Below are 19,116 nucleotides of genomic sequence, written 5' to 3'. Positions count from 1 at the left end.
AGTAAGGCATCTGAAGTACTTCTGCAAGAAATTCAATGTTTCCACCTCTGGATTCAAAGTGAAAGAAGAATTCTACAAGGCGCTAAGGGCCTGGGTGGAAGCAAGGAAAACCCCTGAAATTGAGGAGGGGGATGACCCTGCAGATGTACAGCTGGGAGGGCCAGTGGGCCGAGGAGGAAGGAAGGCACCTTCCCCCGCAGGTAGCAGTGCTTCTGGCAAGAGTCTGTCTCTAGAGGAGTTAGAGGACAGAGAGAGATAAGGGAGGCACGAAATGGAGATGACCAAGTTCAAGGTGAACAGGCAACTGGAGTTAGAAAATAGGATATTAGACATAGAGGAAAAAAGGTTACAGTTTGAGCATGACAAGGTTTTGAGGGAGTTGGAGTTTAAAACCAAGAGTTTAGAGGTTACTCCCTCTGGTGGCAGCATACAGTCAGTGCCCGTGGAAGCTAGAGTGTACATTCCCAAGGATGTGGTGAAAGAATTTGATAAAAAATGATGATATTGGGCAGTGGTTCAGAGCCTATGAGGTAGCAATGTCTTCCCACCGGGTCCCTGAGAGAGATTGGGGAGTGGGGTTGTGGGGAAGGTTCCTTAGTGCGGGGCGGGACACACTATTAGACTTGCCTTCAGACATCCACAATTCATACAGCCACATGAAGGATGCATTAATGTCTAGGTATGGTTTGACCCCTGAACTCTATAGACAGAGGTTCAGGAAATGCAAAAAGTTAGAAAACAGTACCTGGGTAGAATATGTCACTTTCTTTTGCAGAGCATTGGATGGTTGGGTGAAGGGCAGCAAGGTTAATGATTTTCAAGGTCTCTTTGACTTGATTGCATGGGAGCACTTGTCTGATAATTGTTTTCCAGAGCTGCGCCAGCATCTGATAGAGAGCAAGCTGACTAACCATAGGAAGCTTGCTTAGGAGGCGGAACGCTGGGTTAGCACAAGGGTCCACAAGGGTCAGATGGGAGACTCTGCCAAAGGTGGGCAGGGTCCCCAGCAGAAGAGTGGGGGGACAAGGGTAAACAGAAGGAGTTCCGTAAAGGGCCCCAAAGTAATCCCCAAGGGAACCAAGGGAAAGGTTCCCAGCCTCCCCCTGAGAGAAAGCAGGGGGTCCCGACAGGTAGTCCTGCTCCACAGGGGCCCCTGAAATCTTACAAATGTGGGGACCTGGGTCATAAGGCGAATTATACCAGGTGCCGCCTATTTGGAAAGACAGCACCCACTGGAGCTCCGCCCCGGCAGATGGCTAGTGTTGCCTTGGGGGAGGAGATTAATGTCCAAGGTGGGTGGGGTCCCGCAGAGATGTCCCTCGTCTCTTTAGGAGACTGTGAGGTGGTCCCAGGGACCCAACTGCCCAGGAACACTAAGAAATATGGACAGTGGGTGACCATCAATGGCCACAAGGTGGATGCTCTTAGAGATACAGGAGCCAGTGTGACAGCTGTCAAGTGTCACCTGGTGTCAAGAGCAGATTGTCCCTCATGCATTTTGCCGAGTTGTTGCCGCCGACAACACGGAGAGCCATTGTCCAATGGCTCAGGTTCCCTTTGAGTGGTGGGGTCTCTGGTACTCTTCAGGTAGCTGTGAAGCCCGCCATGCCTGTTGACTGTTTGTTGGGGAACGATTTGGAGAGCTCACCTTGGGGAAAGGGGAAAAGAGTACTCACCTGGAGATGTTGGGTCTGCCTGACTGGGCGTGTGTGACCACCCGGTCAATGGTAGCCAGTAGGGGTGCTCGAGAGGACCTGGAGCCTGAGAGGGAGGCCCAGGAAACTGCCTTAAAGAGAAGAGGCCGGGGCGCGGGAAACCGGCCCCTGAAGTTCCCACGGCCCAGGAGGAGGTAGACACTGAGGGGGATGCCCTGGAGCCTACCGGGGAGCAAGTAGCTGAACTGGGGGACCTGCCTGAGCTGACCCATTGGCAGCAAGAAGGAAGCCCCTCCAGGGAAGAATTCTGCAGGGAGCAGAGAGAATGCCCTTCTCTTGAGGGTTTGCGGCGACAGGCTGCAAGCCAGGCAGCAGGTGATCAGTCAGGATCACATTGGATTTACTGGGAGAATGGTCTCCTGTATAGTGAGCCTAAGGTTGCTGATATTGAATTCAAGGGGGAGGGGATTAGGAATCTAGGGTTTTTAATATATATTCTATATATTCAGGTCCAGCATACGTACCCCAGTACTAAAGAATAAGCAACAAAGTATGCAGTTCCTAACTAGAGAGGCAAAAAAATATAAATAAAGACAAATTTCTAACTGTAATCAGGAATACCAGTAAATGACAGGAGAGTGATCTCCTTTTTTTGGAATAGAGCCCTCACACACCTGACAAGAAGGTGTCTTGCTTCATCATCGGGCCCTGCTCCTACTCGGGCCGGCGCTGCAATGCCCGATCAGGCACCCGTGATGGGGCCTACTTGTCGGAGATCTTTTTCCAAAGGCCGTTAGGTGAGATGTAAGTGAGGGTCTTTGTGTAGGTGAATGGGTGAGTATGTGAAGTGATTTAAAATAGGGGAATAAATCCAAACAAAACTATTTTAATGTACATGGTTCTTCCCCTAGTTAAAAAATGTGAAAAATTCGCGTATGTACACACTATGTTGTGTTTTTATACGCTAGTTTATGTGGTCAACATGTTTCATGCCTATCTAATCAAGTAGATGGCAATTCTTCAGGACCTAACCAGTAATCCGACCTACACACATTTTTTGGTGGCGGACACAAAACACACGAAGTGAGGAGTGGCCACCCTTACAGCACCCTAAAAAAAGTGTGAGGGTACCTCTGGTATAAACAAATATAAATGAAACCTGTGGAAATAAAAACAGTTAGAAAAGTCAGAGATAAAAACATTATCATACCTCTTCACACAAACCACCATGATTGATTATAACAAGTGGTAGAGAATCACACGCGTGTAAAGCTCGTAGGCTGTGACATGCTACATAAAAAACATATCAACATATTAGGAGATGCTCAGGTGATATAGGACAGTCAGGCAATCGCAATGAGATTGATAGAAAGCAAGTAAAAAATTATTAAAAGTATTTGTGAATAAGAACTGCGTCCTTACCCTTGTCTCTAATGATCTGGGCCAAGTCGGTACCGATCGCTGCGAACACTCAATTCTAGTGCCCTGATTTAATAAAGGTATGTTAGTGAGAAATATAAACAGCAGACACAGGGGGAGCACAAATATACAGTGAACCCCATGAGGTTGAAAGAACTGACCGAAATTGGTCTTGTGAGTTAAAAATTCGAATGAATAGAATTACAAGTAGGAAGAAATCTATACGCTTGTAAGGGTCGTATGAGGTGCAGACCATCCATCTTATCTTACACAGAGGTCTGACAAGCAATCCAAAGTTTAGGAGGTGCTGGTCAAAAGGTGCGTTACAACAGGGATCATTTACCAAAAGCGAACTCAAATGTTAAAGCAGAAACGCGAGTGCTTTAGTAGTAACACGTAATTAAAAATCAACCGCATGTCAGCTGCCCCATAAGGTAGACATAGAGCCATAAACCTTCATGGCAACGGGGTGCTTGTGTACCACTAATGTGGCGGGCTGATGCTAGCGAAATAAATCACAAAGTGGACGGGTAGGTACTCACGGTTTCCTTGGTGGAAGTCAACTGAGATCCTACCCGAGCAGCGTCACCGGTCCGTGCGCGCTGTACGATGGACTCAACCACCGTCAGGGATATGCACGGAGGGCGTGGGGAAAATCACCAGAATTGGCCAATGGGATGGTGCGAACAAGGTGAGCAAGCAGGAAACACGAGTAACGCGTCATGGGAGTGGCGGTCACCTGGCAACGGGATAGTCATGTGATCGTTAATGCAGCCAATCGTGGTTTTCCCGCTGTGTGGTCGTTGTCAGGGTAATAACGAGACAGACGATCTGAATGACGGCCAGTTGCGTGAAAATACAGACAGCATATAAAGTTCTATGAAGACTAAGAAGTAGGCACCCGAGTGCAGTAAATGTTGAAATAACTCAGGAGGTCAGTGTGGACCAGACCTAGCAGGGACGTTGTAGACAAAAACATGAAAATAGAATTAAATGTAAAAGCCACAGTAAACTCTGTCAATGGTGACAGTGTGTACAGCTGTTAACATGGTTCATATGTTAAAACAACTCAATTGGGTAGAGCCTTGTGTAGAGAATGTACGAAGTGAAGGCATTGAGCGTATGTAGTGTAACAAGTTGGTATTTGGTGCGTACATAGTCTTACAAAGACAGTACTGGTTTTTTTTGCCCATCAATTGAAGGTACCAATGGTGGTAATGGTGATCTTGATGCAATAACTATGTCAAGAGATTCCAGGGTATGTCCTCATTCAGGCCAATTTTGTCACATGATAGTTTAAGAACCCATCGCTGTTCGAGGCGAAATAAAGCGTTCTTGGACATACCCGGATGTGCCTCTAAGACGTACCACTCAAAGGACTCAGGGGGATGTTGTCTTTCATGAAAATGTGTCGTCATTCTAGTATTTGTTTTTGCACATCTAAAAGTGCTTCTATGTTCCATTATGCGTGTTTTTATTTGTCTGGTAGTCATCCCTATGTAAAAAAGGTTGCAGGTACATTTAACCAAATAAATACAATTGGTAGTGTTGCAATTAGTGTGTTTCATTAAACGCCAACAAATATCTTTAGGGAGGTTCAGAACTTTCGACACCTTTGTCTGCGGGCACGCGGAACAAGATCCGCAGGGGTAGTGGCCTTGTACTGGTGGAAGGTCCCAAAGTGTATTCTGTGGTCGGGGTTGATTTTTTCTAGGTCTGGTATGTATCAATAGATCTTTGATATTGTTGGTACGTTTAAATGCAAAACGGGGTATGGGAAAAGTCAATGACCCAGTATTGAGAATACCCCAGTTTTTTCTGATGATTTTCCTCAATTGATTAGAGTGGGGGGTGTACGTAGTGACACAAGTAATACTGGTGTCCGAATTTCTAATCTTATCCTCAAGAAGGGCCTCAAGGTTGCTGAACCTGGGTCAGCCTGTGTGCTGGTGGTAACCCAAAGTTTCAGAGCCTTCCTACTGGGGCTGGCTCATGATGTGCTGTTAGCAGGACATTTGGGGGAGGACAAGACCTTTGAAAGGCTTGTCACCCACTTTCATTGGCCCCAAATGCGCAAGCATTCAGACACCCATTGCAGGACTTGTCAGACTTGCCAGGCAAGTGGAAAGAGTGGGAGGAAGCAGAAGGCTCCACTCCAGCCATTCCCTGTGGTCAGTACCCCCTTTGAACGGGTGGGGATTGACATTGTGGGGCCACTGGACCCCAAGACAGCCATGGGCAACAGGTTCATCCTGGTCTTGGTGGACCATGCCACCCGGTACCCGGAAGACATACCTCTGAGGACAGTGACGGCCCCCGTGGTGGGACGAGCGCTGATGAGCATTTTCTCCTGAGTGGGATTCCCTCGCGAGGTAGTGTCTGACCGGGAAACCAACTTCATCTCTAAGTATATGAAGTCCCTGTGGCAGGAGTGTGGGGTAACTTACAAGTTCACCACTCCTTACCACCCCCAAGGAAACGGGTTGGTTGAAAGGTTTAACTGAACCCTGAAAGGCATGATAATGGGTCTTGAGGAACCCATGAGGCATAAGTGGGACGTCCTCTTTCCATGCCTACTCTTTGCATACCGTGAGGTGCCACAGAAATCTCTAGGGTTCAGTCCCTTTGAGCTTCTCTATGGACACCCAGTCAGAGGACCTCTGAGTCTGGTCAAGGAATGCTGGGAGCAATCTCCCAGGAAACGTCCCCAGGATGTATATAGCTACATGCTGGCCTTCAGGAACCAGACTCGGCATTTCAGGCAACTCGCTGAGGCGAATCTGGAAGCCAGCCAGGAGGAGATGAAGCGATGGTATGACCAGAATGCCACTCTGGTAGAGCTTCAGCCTGGTCAGAACGTGTGGGTCATGGCCCCAGTGGAGCCCTGCGTGCTCCAAGATAAGTGGACCGGACCATTTGAGGTTGTGGAGCGCAAGAGTCCAGTTACCTACTTGGTGGACTTGCGGTCTCCGAGGAACCTATTGAGGGTCCTGCATGTCAACCGCCTTAAGCCCCATTTGGAGAGATCCGAAGTGGGCATGCTCTTAGCAACAGATGCTGGAATGAACGAGGAGACTGAGCCTCTTCCTGACCTCCTGTCTACAACAGAGCAAGATGGGTCAGTGGATGGAGTAAACCTCTCTTCCACCCTGACCCCTGAGCAACAGAATGACTGCCGCCAGTTGCTGGGACAGTTTTCTGACCTGTTCTCCCTGGTTCCAGGTATCACAGATTGGTGTGTCCATGATGTAGATACAGGAGACAGCTTACCTGTGAAGCACAAAACGTACAGGGTAACTGACAGGGTGAGGGCTTGCATCAAAGAGGAGGTCTCAAACATGCTTGCGCTAGGGGTGATTGAGTCCTCTAGCAGTCCTTGGGCCAGCCCAGCCCAGTGGTCTTGGTCCCAAAGGCTGCAGCGCCGGGTGCCACACCAGAACTCCGGTTCTGTGTGGACTACCGAGGGCTCAATTCGGTCACAAAGACTGACGCGCACCCCATCCCCAGAGTTGATGAGCTCATTGATCGGCTAGGGGCTGCACGGTACCTCAGCACGTTTGATTTAACAACTGGGTACTGGCAGATCGCCTTGACTGATGGGGCAAAGGAGAGGTCAGCATTCTCCACACCAGATGGGCATTTCCAGTTCCGGGTTATGCCCTTTGGGATCAAGAATGCCCCTGCCACCTTCCAGAGGTTGGTGAACCAGGTTTTGGTTGGACTGGATGAGTTCAGTGCCGCCTACCTGGATGACTTTTTTGGGAAAAAGGGGGTGGTGATAGACAGAGTTTCTGAATGATGCAGAATACTCTTACCAAGTCAAGAGATCATGGTTTTAATCCATCACCGTTTTTTAGCTCACTGCACCATCCCAGCTCAGAACCTGGCTACATGCAAATTAGTCTGTACCTGTCCCAGTGCATGATGGGAACAGGGCAAACCAAACTACCAAGCCAATTCTTATACTGGGAAGGAAACAAGCTTCCGGGGACCGGTTTCTGGCATCACAGCCTTCGTCGGCCCGGCTTGCCTGAATCCTGATGGTGCAATGAGCAAGGGACTCACGTCTGAGCATACCCTCCCACACTGAGTGTGGATAAAATCGATTTGGGAAAAAGGGGGTGGTGATAGACAGAGTTTCTGAATGATGCAGAATACTCTTACCAAGTCAAGAGATCATGGTTTTAATCCATCACCGTTTTTTAGCTCACTGCACCATCCCAGCTCAGAACCTGGCTACATGCAAATTAGTCTGTACCTGTCCCAGTGCATGATGGGAACAGGGCAAACCAAACTACCAAGCCAATTCTTATACTGGGAAGGAAACAAGCTTCCGGGGACCGGTTTCTGGCATCACAGCCTTCGTCGGCCCGGCTTGCCTGAATCCTGATGGTGCAATGAGCAAGGGACTCATGTCTGAGCATACCCTCCCACACTGAGTGTGGATAAAATCGATTTGGATGACATCGCAGTGTTCAGCGCCAGTTGGGAAGAACATCTGCACCACCTCTGGGAAGTGTTGTTGGCGCTGCGGAAGGCAGGCCTCACGATCAAGGTGAGTAAGTGCCAGATCGGGCAGGGTTCCGTGGTGTACTTGGGACACCAAGTTGGGAGCGGCCAGGTGGCGCCCCTACAGCCCAAGATTGAAACCATCCTGGCTTGGGAACCCCCCAAAACCCAGACAGAGGTGAGAGCCTTTTTAGGACTCACCGGGTACTACAGAAGGTTTGTCAAGGGGCATGGCAACATTGTTGCACCCTTGACAGAGCTGTCTTCCAGGAAGCAGCCCAAGATAGTGATTTGGACTGACACCTGTCAGAAAGCTTTTAAGGCCCTGAAAGCTGCCATGTGCACGCGCCCGTGCTCCTGGCTCCCAACTTCTCCAAAGAGTTTATCTTTCAGACAGACACTTCAGAGCATGGTGTGGAGGCTGTTTTGTCACAGATGAATGAGGAGGGCCTAGATCAACATGTAGCCTTCATCAGTAGGAGGTTACTTCCACAGGAACAGAGGTGGAGTGCTATTCAGCGTGAGGCATTTGCTGTGGTCTGGGCACTGAAGAAGCTGAGACCCTACCTGTTTGGGACTCACTTCCGGGTTCAGACCGACCACAGGCCCCTCAGATGGTTAATGCAGATGAGGGGTGAGAATCCAAAGCTGTTGAGGTGGTCCAATTCCCTACAGGGTATGGACTTTACGGTGGAACACCGCCCTGGTACAGGACACGCCAACGCTGATGGCCTGTCCAGATTTTTCCATAGTGATGAGAACTCCCAGGAGGTAGGGTAGTTCTCCCCACATTTCAGCTGGAGGGGACACGTGTTAGACCTGGCACCATTGGCGTGGGTCTCCCTTCCATGTTTTCTGTAGCCTCATGTGTTTTTGTTGGTGTTAGATGCTTTGGGCACTGTGCCACTGCTGTCCAGTGCCACACTGCAAGTACTCCCTACTGTAAATTAATGTATTGATTAGTGATTCCATGATTGAGTGATTTGGTTTACTTGTCAGACGCTAGTATAGTGCACTGAGTGTGCCCAGGGCTTGTAAATCCAAATGCTGCTGGTGGGCTTGCAGCACTGGTTGTGCCACCCACAGAAGCGGCCTTGTAAAAGGTGTCTAAGGTCTGCCATTGCAGAGCCTGCGGGCAGTCTGGTACTGGCATGCTGACTGGGCAAGTGCACCCACTTGCCAGTCCCTAAACCTTCCCTTTTCTTCATATCAGAAACCCCTATGGTAGGCCCAAGGGCAGGGTGCATTGTGAGTATAAGGTAGAACATGCCCTGGAGTGTGTGGCATGTCCTCATAGTGAATTACAGCCATTTTCGTATTTTTCACTATTGCAAGGCTACCTGTTCTCCATAGGCCAGAATGGGCTGTTAGATTATTACATGTTTATAATCTTAACTGACTCAGGGAACATGGTAGAAATTCGAGTTTAGTATGCCCGAACTCAGAATGATAAAATACATCTTTTAGTGAAGGTGGTTTTAACATTCTGTGTTTGAAAATACCACTTTTAGAAAGTAGGTATTTTCTTGTCTAACCATTCAAACCTGCCTCTGCTAGGCTGTGTGTATTCCTTTGTCTGGAGTTTGTGTGACAGGGCTGGGGAATTCCAGGAGACAGGGTGAGGTGTCCCAGTGGTGAATAGAGAGATCTGCATCCAGATGGGTGGGAGGAGTTGCACCTGGGACCTGAATAGGGCTGTGCCTGCCTTACACAATGGTGGCTCCACCTCCTGGGGAGCAGCTGATGTCTCTGCCCTGCACAGTGAATGAAGAGAAAGAACCCTGTCAACAAAGTGCTCCAGGGCTGTACTTGACTTCCACAATGGTGGCTCCACCTCCTGTGGGGCGTCTGATGTTTCTGCCCTGCACTGTGAAAGGAAAGGAGAAGTCTGGTAAACAGAGTGCTCAGGAACTGTTTTGGACTGGGCAAAGGCCCCTCTCCCCTCAGAGAACAAAGGATTTTTGGGTATAAGTAGTGGGACCCTGATCCCAAGAATTTAGATCACTTTTGGAACAAGAAGAAACCTTTACTGAGGAGCGGAACCTGAAGAAACTGAGGAGAGACTATCCCTAAGCTGAAGTGCTGCTTGGGAGATTGGCCTGCAGTGGTTTGCCTGACTGCCAAAGGAAGGAGAAGATACTTTGTGTGCTTATTTCAACTTGTAAGGATCTCCAAGGGCTTGGAACAGAGCTTGCCTCCTGCTGAAGTCTCAGGGACAACAGACTTCAACCCCCAGCTCCCCAGAGTTCTTTGGAAGCGCCTGCTGCTGTTTTTGGGCCTTCTGAGGGACTGCGTGACTCAAGGAGCTGGAAGCGCGACTCAACGAAGCCGAAGCGTGTCGCCGTCGCTGCTGCTGCCGTCGCACTTCTGAACAAGGGTGTCACCGCTGGAGTTGTCGCACTGCACCGCATCGAGAGAAGAGTCTCGCAACTAGGAAGAAGCGTGTCGCCGTTGCTGTTGCTGCCGTCGCACTTCTGAACAAGGGTGTTGCCGCTGGAACTGTCGCATTGCACCGCATCAGAGAAAGCGCCTCGCATCCCCGAGAAGCTCGCCCCCGTCGGAGCTGCTGCCATCGCATTTCTGAACAAGGATGTCGCCGCTGTAGTTGTCGCATCGTGTGGAAGCTTCACGCATCGTGGGAGAAGAGTGTCGCAGTTGGAGCTGTTGCCGTCGCACTTCTGAACAAGGGTGTCGCCGCTGCAGTCCACGCATCGAACCGAGAACTTCTCGCATCTCCGGAGAAGCGTGCCGCATCTGGAAGATCTTCACGTCTTTATTTCTTTGCACCAGAACTTTGCCGCATTTCCATCGCTGCGACATTGCTTGTCGTGGAAGCGCAACGCATCGTAAGGTACATTGACTCAAAGTGTCGCATCTTAAGAACTGAACTGAACTAAGCTAAAACTACCATCTTCAAGTAATAGTATTGTGTATTTTTGTCGTTTATGGTCTTGTGGTAAATCTGTATTAAGTATACGCATTTTTGCTATAAAACCTGTGCGGTCGGAGGAGGAGCCTAGCGCGCAACCAAGATGGACGCGTAGGCACAGGGCTCCCGAGACCCTCGCAGCCTCCCACGTCTATCCTGGCTATAATCCTGCTATCTTGAAGGAATGTTACGGGTGAACCGAAGCTGAGGTGATTCCTGTTTTCGGAACTTAAATCGGACTTTGGGAACTCGACTTATTCTGCCCTCAAGAAAGAGGCCTACCCCGCTGCGCCACCCCGGACTCGGGTTGGCACTGTCCCCGAGCTCCAATCGAACAACAACGGTTCCAGAGTCTCGGGCGGGCCCGCCCCCCCGGTTTCACTTTCGTTTTTGACTTTCCTCTACGAGTCTGGCGGCGGGCGCTCGCAGTGGCTCTACAGTTGGACTGATCTGTGGCTGTCGAGTGGCATTGTCAAAGGGGGCTGTCCATCACTGCTTGAGGTGGACTCCCCGGGGAGATCGATACGCCTCACAGGTATACTGGATCTGTTCTCCCTGCTGTGTAATGGCGGGCCGGCTGGACGGTGACAAGCAAAAGTCTAGAGCTACCCGGAGAGGTGGCTACGTGCAGACGAACAACATGGACCGTTATGCCCAGAAGAAGGGATCTCCCGGTTCGGGTGGGCTTTCGGATGTGGTCAAGGAGGGCCCGTCACCCTCGACGGAATTGACACTGCAAGATGACATGGGTGCCATCGACGCCATGAAGGCTTCGGTCGGCCAGCAATTCGACTCGCTGGCCCACAAGCTGGACACTGTGTTGATCGATGTCAACTTACTTAGGGCGGACCTGTCGAAAACCAGTGAAAAGGTCAAATCACTCGATCTCACGACTTCGGGCCTCAAGACAGATGTCTCTGAACTACAGACGGAGATCCGCAGTTTGCGGGCCCTCAACGACCTCTCTGTTAAGAGACTGGAGGATTTTGAAAGCAGGGCTCGGCGGAATAACGTGCGCATCATCGGTGTGCCGAAGTCGGCGGATGGGTCGGTCGATCTCTTTGTGGAAGATCTGATCCTGAACAAACTAGTGCCGAAAGGCCTCAGCAAATACTTTATGGTGGAGCGGGCACACAGAGTCCCGGGGGGCCGGCTGAGGCCGGGGGCCCCATCGCGACCTATCATTGCCAGGATCTTCAACTTCAGGGACCGTGACGCAATCCTGCAGGCCTCCCGTGTGAATGGCCCGATGAAGTATGAAAATGTGGACATCAGTTTCTATCCTGATTTTACACAATCGGTTCAAAAACAGCAAATGGGATTTATGACTGTCAAGCGGCGGCTGAGAGACAGGGGCTTGAAGTACTCTATGCTTTTTCCGGCCAAGCTACGTATTGAACTGGAGGAACGGACTTACTTTTTCGACCGGCCCGAGGCGGTTGAGGACTGGCTTGACACCTTGCACCGTCGGCGTGGCGGGGAGGAACGAGCCGAGGATGAGGGTGGTGGATCAGCGGATCAATTGTGAACGAATGACTGGTGGTTCCTAGACAACCTTGCGTTCACCTCCGACTTGGGTTTGATGTGTTTTTATTTTTCTTCTAGGATTGTATCACCCTTCCTTCATCATTGGGAGGCTGCGGGGTATCTGGTGAGACTCTTCCTCCTCGGGGGGTTTTCTTTCTTTCCGTAGAGTAGGTTCATGTTGGGGCGACAGGCACACTGCGAGTTGGGGTGGCTAGATGGTCTTGTGCAGGGGTGCAGGGTGGGGGGGTGTGTAACGGGAGTTGGGGGGGTGGCGGTAGGGGAGTTGTTTCTGGGTGGCGTTTGTTTTGTACCAGGCAACCAGTGTTCTGTTTTTTGCTCTCAGCGTGGGCGGGGTGACCGTTGTGGTGGGAATGGGGGGTAGGGGATTGCGCATTTTAACATGGAATGTCAATGGTTTGGGGGACCGATTGAAGCGAGGGGTGGTGCTACAATATGTGAAACGTCTCTCTCCTGATGTAGTTTTGCTGCAGGAGACGCATTTGGTGGGACACTCATGCCATGCTATGAATAGAAGGGGCTACCGTTTGGTGGCCCACTCTGGTTTCACTACCGGATCCAGAGGGGTAGGCATTTTGGTTCGAGCCTCTCTCCCGCTGGAAATTGATGAGGTGATGCACGACGACCGGGGGCGTTACGTGGTGTTGGTTGGCCGGTGGGAAGGACAGACTTTGTGTCTGGTTTCAGTTTATGTCCCCCCTGGGTTGCAAACCACCACCTTTGCGGATTTGGGAGGGTTGCTGCTTGGGCTCCCGGAGGGCCTCCTGCTGGTGGGTGGCGACTTCAATTCTGTGGTATCGGGTAGAGAGGATCGGCACCCTCCCAGAGACCTCCCCGGTGCGCACTCTTGGCTGGGTGGCTTTATCGACACTATGGGGCTTGTGGACTGTTGGAGATCGATGCATCCGGGGCTTGCCCAGTTTACGTTTCACTCTGGCGCCCACGGCTCCTTATCTAGATTGGACTATGTGCTGATGCCGGCCGCCCAAGCTCAAATGATCGGGGAAGTCAGGCATCTGGCTCGTGGCATTTCTGATCATTCCCCGGTGCTGCTACACTTAGATGTTGCCTTGGGGGCAGGGGGGAGGGTGGCACCGATTAATCCCTGGTATTTGCATGACCCCACAACTCGTGCCCTTTTGGTGAAGTCTCTTGACCGTTACTTTGTAGAAAATCAGGGCTCAGTCTCATCGGCCGTAACATTGTGGGAGGCTTTCAAGGTGGTCATCCGTGGGCAGGCCCTATCTTTGATCTCCCTTGCTAAGAGACGTAAAAACGAGGAGGTGGTACGCCTGGAGTCTGACATAACTGACTTGGAAGAGGATCTCGGGCGGGGGGTCACACGGGATAAACTCCATGCCCTTTGCCTTAAACAGTCGGATTATAGGGCGTTGGTTACGGATGCGGCCAAGCTCACTAGTCGGGAACTACAGGGGCGCTTGTATGACGTTGGTGACAAGGCTGGAAAGTTGATTGCATGGCTGGAGAGGAGAGAGCGAGCGAGTCGTGTGGTCCCGGTGATTGTGCGTGCTGATGGTGTGAGTGTTACGGATCCGGGGGAGATTGTGAACTGTTTTGAGGATCATTTGCGTGACGTCTACTCTCCGGTCTCAGAGAGGCCAGAAGACGACTCTCGCCAACTGCTACGAGATATTGCATTGCCGTGCCTCTCTGTCGACGATAAAGAATTGATGGATGCGGCGTTGACGAACGATGAGATAGCATCGGCGATTCGCTCGGTCCGTTCAGGAAAGGCTCTCGGCCCTAATGGTCTTCCGATCGAGCTTTACAAGCTTCGTCCAGATAGGCTGGCGCCTTATCTCCGCGAGATGTTTATTGCTCCCTTCCGCGTGATCAACGTCTTGCAACTATTGTGGTGATCCATAAAGAGGGCAAGCCGTGTGATTGCTGTGCGTATTATAGGCCTATCTCACTCCTGAATGCTGAACCTAAGATTCTCGCTAAAGTGCTCGCTAATCGTCTGATTAAAGTCATTGGTGACCTGGTTCATCCGGACCAGTCTGGTTTTATTCCGCATCGCAACACCGCGCTGAACCTGCGGCGCCTCCACGGAGTCCTCGCGAGAGTTGATTCTATTCAGGAGCCCACCATTTTGGCGTCCTTAGACGCCACGATGGCGTTCGACACGTTGGAATGGTCGTGTCTCTGGGCGGCGCTGGCTAAGTTTGGTTTTGGACCCGGATTCAGTGGATGGGTGAAGTTGTTATACGTGGAACCGCTGGCGCAGGTGGTGGTGAATGGTAGAGTGTCTACCCCCTTTGGGCTTGGAAGGGGCACACGGCAGGGTTGCCCCCTGTCCCCGCTTCTTTTTGCTCTCGCGTTGGAGCCCCTGGCGGCGTGGCTGCGGTGGGAACCCTCCATGACGGGTATTCGGTGGACACCGACGTTTGAGGATCGCGTGTCACTCTACGCAGATGATATTTTGCTCTATCTCACCTCCCCGCGGAAATCGTTGATAGTGTTATTTGATGTATTAAACTCCTTCGGTCGCAATTCCGGGCTTGTCATTAATTGGGTGAAATCCTGTGTTTATGTGCTGGTTGGCGACCCCCCTCTTCTCCCCCGTGGCTGTCCGATTCAGATTTCACATTCTGGATTTAAATACTTAGGTATCCACGTGTCCCTGAATCCGGCGGTCCGTTATGCTCTGAATCTGCTGCCCCCGCTCCAGCGGCTTCGGGCCGATGTCGCTCGTTGGCGGAAGCTCCCGCTATCGCCGCTTGGCCGGGCAGCCTTATTCAAAATGATGTCTCTTCCACGCTTTTTGTATGCATTGCAGAATACGCTGGACGTGGTGCCCGCCCGGTATTTTAGTGAGGTGGAGAGCCTACAGAGGCAACTAGTTTGGGATGGGAGATCGCGTATTGCTCTCGCTAAATTGACCCTTCCGTGGTATGACGGTGGCATAGCTCTTCCTGATATTAGAAGGTATTATTGGGCGTCCCAGTTGGTGGCGGTGAACCATGGGACATTTGGCCCGGCGGTGAACCCCGCGTACGAGATGGATAAGCTACTGTTGCCGGGCAGAGATTTCAATAGAGCGCTTTATTCTACGAAGGGAGGCACTAAATTGACAGGCCCTACGAAAAATGCAGTACGTGCCTGGCACTGCGCCACCGCTGCTACGGGTTGGACGGGCCGTCTGTCTCGTGCGACTCCACTGTATGCGTCTGATGCTTTGGGTGGTTTATGGCGTACTAAGGGCTTTGAGAAATGGGATTTGATTGGAATTAGTCGTGTGGGGGATCTCTGGGCGAAAGGCGCTTTTAAAACGTTTGAAACTCTACGGACGGAATATGAGCTGAGCGATAGGGAGTTCTTTCGCTATGCGCAGATTCGCCATGCGCTACTTTCCGCTTTCCCGAATCCTGCAGATATCCCTGAAGTCTCCCCGTTGGAAGATCGTTTACTTGATGGCTACCTGCCGGATAGTACTATTTCCCTGATCTACAAAAAACTAATCAATACTCGCGCGGACCTCCTCACACATTTGCGAGAGGTCTGGGTCGCCGATGGCCTAGAATTGGATGATGAGGACTGGGTCGCGGCCATAGCCTCACCGAGGGAGGTTGCCACACCGGCTCGCCTTCGATTTGTGCAGTTAAAGATATTACACAGGGTCTATGTCACCGGTCCCCGCTTGCTTCACATGGGTTACACAAGTGATGGTTTATGTCGGCGTGGTTGTGGCCTGCTTGGTACATTTCTTCATATTCTGTGGGAGTGTCCGATGGTGCTACGTTTCTGGACTGGTGTGCATGCAGTGATGGAGGAGGTAACGGGTGTGGCTCTGCTCCCTGAGTCTCTGCGATGTGTGTTGAATGTGTGGGAACCGACTGACTGCAATGCGGCACAAGAGCGCTGGGTGACTTTGGGCAACATGATCGCTAAAAGAGACATTGCACAACTTTGGGGTTCCGGTAGGCCTCCCACAGTTTCGAAGTGGAAAGAGAATATGGATTGGTGCATGTTCCGAGAGAAGACTGTTTACGTGGCCAGAGGCACACCTAAGAAATGGAGTAAGATGTGGGGTCCGTGGAATTCCTACCGTGGGGATATATGCACTCCCCCCTTGGTGGTCGCACCAGACGTAACGATGTCCCCTTGACTTTGATGTTCCTGGTCTTTCTCCCTTTCGCATTGCAAGATTGATGACTGATCTCTTCCCTGCCCCCCCCCTGCCTTTCTTAATACGAGTTGATGTATAGTGTGCTGCATTGTCGCTGTTGTCCCCCGCTCATGAGAGAGCAATTTCCTGCTAATGGAGTTCCTATGCCTGGTCTAAGTTTCTTTTTGTTGTCTTTTTTAAGAAAAAAGTTCATAAGAAACCTTTTTGTAGTGTTGGGTTAAGTTGTGGGCGTCTGCAGCCGTTACACGTGCAGTTTGCTCCTGCTCTCATGACTGCTGTATTATTGTTGTCCTCCTTCTTCTATGTTAGCGGCCGGCCCTGGCGGCTGTAGGCCCATGACTGTGAATATTTGATGTGTAAATAAAGGTTTTTAAAAAAAAAAAAAAAAAAAAACCTGTGCGGTGTCCATTTGTAGTGTTGTCACTGGATTACTGTATGTGGTCACAAATGCTTTACACACTGCCTCTGAGATAAGCCTGTCTGCTCGTGCCAAGCTACCAAGGGGGTGAGCAGGGGTTATTTTAGGAGTGTACCTCCTTACCCTGACTAGAGGCAAGGGTTCCTATTTGTCACAAGTACCTACCTGTGCCAACTGGAGACCCCCAAATCTAACAGTGTATTTAACCAATACAGGTTTTTGTTTAATTTTAATGAGTGTATTGAACCAAACAGTAGAATTTTAAAAAAAGTGACCTGGTCATCCTGCGCAAAGGAGAATAGGGGTTGGACTAGTGAAGTATGTTTTAAAATGGATGAAGATAAGGTAGGAAATGGGTTAGAAATTTTGCAGAAATTTCTTAAAGTTGGATGAGGCCATAAATGATTTTTGAATATCCACCGATAAAAGAGAAAAAAGAGTATTAGTAGCTAAGAGCCAATATGCTGATGGTTTACGGCAAAAGGCTTGATGATATAAATTAAAATCTGGAAAATTAACACCTCCTTCGTCTTTGGAATTTTGAAAACTGGAGAGGAAGATGCGTACTTTTTTATTTTTCCATAAGAAATTAACAAGTTGGGATTCATACTTTTTTATATAAGAAATCGGAAATTGTAGTCATAGGAAGGATATATAAAATAATCGGAACCAACATCATTTATATTGAGTCTAGTCTGCCCTACCATGAGAGAAAAGAGTGGGTTCCATCTAGAAATCAGAGCATCAACTTTTTTGGAGGATGCCTCAAAGTTAAGTTTAATTGCGTCCCTAATAGAAGTGGCAAACCATAAACCTAAATATTTTATCTTGTTAGGCCTCCAAGAAAAATGTGAAACATTAAATATATGTTTAAAACAAAAGGCATTTAATGGCAAGACTTCAGAGTCATCTGAATTGAGTGTATAATCTGAAACAGTAGCGAATTAGTTAACTTCAGTGAGAAAAGGGGGAATTGAGGATTCAGGTTATGAAATTATCAGAGCAATATCACCGCATAAACTGAACATTTTAATTGTATATCTCTGTTAGGAAATCCTTGTAATTCTATATTTTAAATTATTTTGTCAAAAAAGGTGCAGCGCCAGCATAAATAAAAGAGGGGATAATAGATAGCCCTGCCTAACACCTCTGTGTAATTGAAAGGAAGCGGATGAAGGTCCGTTAATACAAAGAAATGCTTTCGGAGCTGAGAATAATAATATAATTTGTTGAATCTTAGGGAAAAAGCCAAAACACTTAAGAGAAATGTTGTGGAAACAAATGAAGGACGAAATGCTGAATAAATACAACATTCACCCCCACTAAAGAGATCTGGGTTATATCCATTGTTCTTTTGCTCACTACGCCACCCCTGTTTGGATCCAGCAATATGCAAATCAGTCTTGACCGTGCTCCTCATGGAAACAGTCCAGCCTGAACTGCCAAACCGGGTTCTCCCTGTACCGTATTCAAGTATCCTGGGACCAGGATCCGGGTAGCACCCATCATCAGCCAGGCTAGCTTGTATCCAGTGGCACAGAGAGCAAGGGACACACGTCTGGACATGCCCATCCAGAGACAAATTGAATGATGAAATCTCTGCATGCTGCTTTAAAAGAATACTAAATTCAAAGTGGTCAGGTCAGTCAAGATTGCGGTCGTCCCTCCTTGAGCTCCCAGCTCTGCAGTCGATAATACGCTACCATCCTGGCTGCTGGCATCTTCCTCCCTGAGGGGGGATACTGCCTGCTGTTATCCCCTGGGCCTGAGAGTGATAAGTTGGTGTTGTGATAATGGCATTGCCGATATGAGCCCTGGTGGGGCAGCGTCCAAGGAGGTCCTACACCAGGCACCTGCGGCAGAATTGGGGAGCGCTGCCAAGCAGGAGGTTCAACAGCAGTGGCTCCCAATTGGACCCCGGAGTTTCAGTTGTCCTCTTCTTTTTTTTAAAAAAATCTTTTTTTTATTAAGAAAACATAAGACAACTCTACATCAAAAAAACAAATCAAAAACAAGCAGTCTCCCGGATTAGCACATCATCTAGGATAAACATCTCTCAGATATAACAAAAAATGAAAAGAAAATAACAACAATGACAATATGAGCAAACAATGACGATAATCTTTAAGGTGACTCCCTGGCCACATTGTAGGTGGCGTCAGCAGCAAAAGGGGTACATAGAAATCCTCTGTCCTCATTCCAAGGGCCCCAACCTTTGTCCATTTACCTGGGCAGCATCTACTTTCGTATATCACCCTTTCGGCCTGCATGCACCAGTCCATGTCCCCCGCCCAGTCTGAACGTTTTGGTGTTGCTTCCCCCTTCCATGTTCTGGCAGTATTCCGTTTTGCAACAATACAGCCCAAGGCGACCCATAGTTGTTCTGCACGATTAAGATCGGTGGCATCCCAAATGTTTAGGAGACAGACCCTAGGGGCCGCACCCGCGTGAAAAGAGAGGGGAGGTAATTAAACCCATTTTGACTAGCACC

The 19,116-nt window shown here is 49.7% G+C and overlaps 1 pseudogene; it reads left to right on the top strand.

Annotated features, from left to right (window-relative positions):
* Positions 1-271: 271 nt before the first annotated feature.
* Positions 272-19,116, top strand: part of LOC146856882 (E3 SUMO-protein ligase KIAA1586-like) — a 38,844-nt pseudogene continuing 19,999 nt past the window's right edge.

Source organism: Triturus cristatus, chromosome 3_2 (genome assembly GCF_964204655.1).
Source record: "Triturus cristatus chromosome 3_2, aTriCri1.1, whole genome shotgun sequence".
NCBI lineage: Eukaryota > Metazoa > Chordata > Amphibia > Caudata > Salamandridae > Triturus > Triturus cristatus.
Note: the sequence above shows the minus strand (reverse complement) of the source record. Positions and strands in the feature narration are given on the sequence as shown.